Source organism: Microtus ochrogaster, unplaced genomic scaffold, assembly GCF_000317375.1.
Source record: "Microtus ochrogaster isolate Prairie Vole_2 unplaced genomic scaffold, MicOch1.0 UNK41, whole genome shotgun sequence".
NCBI lineage: Eukaryota > Metazoa > Chordata > Mammalia > Rodentia > Cricetidae > Microtus > Microtus ochrogaster.
Genome location: NW_004949139.1, coordinates 2,952,632 through 2,956,402, shown reverse-complemented (window position 1 = coordinate 2,956,402; position 3,771 = coordinate 2,952,632).

Below are 3,771 nucleotides of genomic sequence, written 5' to 3'. Positions count from 1 at the left end.
ATCATCATCAACAATAACAACAAAAACAAAGTAACAGGAACAAACAATCACTGTTCATCAGCATCTTTTAATATCAGTGGTATGTATTCCCCAATAAAAAAAAAACAGACTAATAGAATGAATGCAACCAGAAACACACCTTAACATTAATGATAGACATCACCTTGAGGTTAAAGGATAAAAAAAAATATTCTAAGAAAATGGGCCTAAGAAGCAACTGTTTTGCTATCAAAACAAAACCATTCAGAAGAGATGAGGAAGTACACTAAATACTCATCAAAGGAAAATCTATAATGAGGACATTACAATTTTTAATATCTATGCCTTCAACACAAGGGTACCCATGTTTGTAAAAGAAACACTACTATAGCTTAAATTGCATATTGACCCTTATATACCAATATTGTGTGAAAAATGAGTCAAGACAGAAATTAAAGACTTTCTAGGATTGAATGAAAATAAATATACAATGTAATCAAAATTATGAGACTCAAAGTGTAAATCTATTCAAAAAGAGTAAATGGTAAGAAATAATCAAACTCAGTACTGAAATTAATAAAATAGAAAGAAATAAGAATACAAAGAGACAATGAAACAAGTTGATCATTTAAAAAAATCAGTAAGATTGACAAACCTCTGCCTAAATTAACTAAAAGGTGGAAAGAGAATATCAAAATTTTAAAAATTAGAAATGAAAAGGGAAAAAACAACAACAGACACTGAAGAAATTCAGAGAATCATAAAGACATACTTTAAAAACCTGTACTCCACCAAATTGGAAAATTTAAAATAAATGTGCAATTTTCATGATGAATACCATTTACCAAAGTTAAATCAAGACCTGATAAGAAATTTAAACAGACCTGAAAACCCCAGTGACATAAAAGTAGTCAAAAAAAAGTCTCCCAAACAAAAAAAGCCCAAGTCTAGATAGTTTTAGCACATAATTCTACCAGACTTCCAAAGAAGTGTTAATGACAATATTATATTCCTCAAATCATTCCACAAAATAGAAATTTAAGGAACATTGTCCTGATACTCAAATCACAAAAGTACACAGCAAAGAACAGATGTTATAAATTCATTTCCCTTATGATTATAGTTGAAAAATTCTCAATAACATACTTGCAAACTGGTTCCAAGAATGCATCAAAAAGATTGCTATCATGGACAAGTAGGCTTCATTCCACAGTTGCAGGTTCAATACACATAAATTAATAAATGTAATCTAACCTATAAACAAACTTGGAAAAAAGACACATGATCTTGTCATTAGAGTAGTAGTAGGCCTTGACAAAATCCAACACCTAGTTATGATAAAAGTCCTGGAGTGATTAAGGATGCAAGGAACATACATTACAGCAAGCCCATAGAAACATCAAATTAAATAGAAATAAACTCAAAGCAATTCCACTAAAATTAAGGATAAGACAAGGTTGCTCACTCTCTTCATACCTGTTTAATATAGTTCTTGAAGTCTTAGCTAGAACATAAGATAATTGAAGGAGATCAAGAGTATATAAATTGGAAAGAAGGAAGCAAACATATATTTGTTTTCAGATGTTATGATAGAATGCATAAGTGACCCTAAAAATTTCACTAGGGAACTCCTACAGCTGATAAATACTTCCAACAAAGTAGTTGAATACAAAAGTAACTTACAAAAATCGGTATCTCTCCTACATACAAATGGCAAATGGACTGGCAAAAGAATCAGGGAGAAAACACACCTTTCACAGTAACATGAAAACTCTTGGGGTAACTTTAACCAAGCAAGTGGAAGAGTTATGTGATTAAAAACTTCAAGTCTTTGAAGAAAAAAATTGAAGAAGATATCAGGAGATGGAAAGATCTTCCATGTTCATGGATGGATAGGATTAGTATAGTAAAAATGGTCACCCTATCAAAAGCAGTTTACAGATTCAATAAAACCCCCATCAAAATTCCAACACAATTTTTCACAGATTTTGGAAGGTCAATTCTTAGCTTCATATGGAAAAACAGAAAAGCAAAGCCAGCTGAAACAATTCTGAACAACAAAAGAACTGCTGAAGGTCTCACCGTTCCCGATTTCAAGATATACTCCACAGGTGTAATAATAAAACCAACATGATAGTGATACAAAAACAAGCACACCGATTGATAAAACTGATTTGAAGACTCACACCTATGGTCACCTGACTTTTGATAAAGAAGCCAAGAATAAACACTGGGGAAAAAAACATCTTCAACAAATAAATGGTGCTAGTCAAACTAGATCGCTGGTGTAGAAGAATGCAAATAGAGCCATATTATTCCTGTGCAAAACTCATCTCCAAATGGATCAATTACCTCAGCATAAAGCAGATACACTGAGCCTGATAGAAGAGAAAGTGGGGAATATTCTTGAACTCATTGGCACGGGAGACTTTCTGAACAGAACACTGTTAGCACAGGCGCTAAGATCAGCAAATAATAAATGAGACCTAAGGAAACTGAAAAGATTCAGCAAAACAAATGACATCATCATTTCAACAACACAGTAACCTAGAGAATGGGAAAAACATTTTATCAACTCTATAACTGATAGAGAACTAATACTCAAGGTATTTAAAGAACTAAGAAAACTGGATACCTTGACTGATAACCAAGCTTCTTTTTAATGACTTCTTTTTCATTCCCAGTTTACAGCCTTCCAAACACTGTTTACTCAGAACAACCCTATTATTACTCAACATGTACAATGAAATCTTTATTCAAAATACTCAAAACATTCATATTATACAAAATATACATATTCAAAAATATACATCTCAGCTAACCTTCAAATGTTATCTCTCTGTTTACCACAACTCTCATATTCTTGGACAAGTCTGCATGGCCTACAAAATCAATCACATTGCGACTTGTTTTTTCTCTTGGAATTAGTGATGGCTTGAGAAACATGCCATGATCCTCAGATGAGCTAACATGCAAAATTATCTAGCACTGTGCCTTTACTTAGTAGTCTATGAAGGTTCTTATCTTCCATGGTGCTCAATGTTCTTGAAAACTTATTTTTACATAGTACTTTGTAGTTCACAAATACCACTAATAATGGCTTCTTATTGAACTTGTTCTTTAGCTTAATTCATAATTACTGTAGATACCAAGAAATATTGTTTCCATATTCAATACTTGAAACTATGCCTAAAGAAAATTAACGTAAGACCTGGTATCATCCAGGACAGCTAGGAAAAGACACCTTCAAATGGTTGATACCATGTTGTGCAATAGAACTGTACTTTGATTTACGTTTATATTATTAATTATAAAATTTGGCCATTTTCTGTTTTAAAATTAATTTAATAGTGTGTTTTTCTCTTGTTATTTAATAATTTTTTTCTTATCTACTACATTCATGCAAGTAATCCATAACAGAAATCCCTTAAATTACTACGTTAGATAAAATTCATTACAGTAACTATAGCTTAAAAGGCAACAACCCTTGTCTTATTTTTGACCAATAAATTATTTTCAAAATAGAACAGGTAATAATCTCTGCTTTTATCTAGTGTATAGCAAGTCTTAACTGAATGTTTACAGAGAAATACAGTTCATATGTATGTTACCTTTTCTGTATTAAGTAAAAGACAATTTGGCACAGCAAAATAAAGTTTCTATCTTCTAAGCAGGAAAGTATGTCTTTTCACAATTCAACTCACACAGAAAACTTTAAAAAATAAACATCCTTTATTTTCATAGTTAGATTTAAGTTTTTACAGAATTATTTCTCTCTCAAACTGGTAAGTT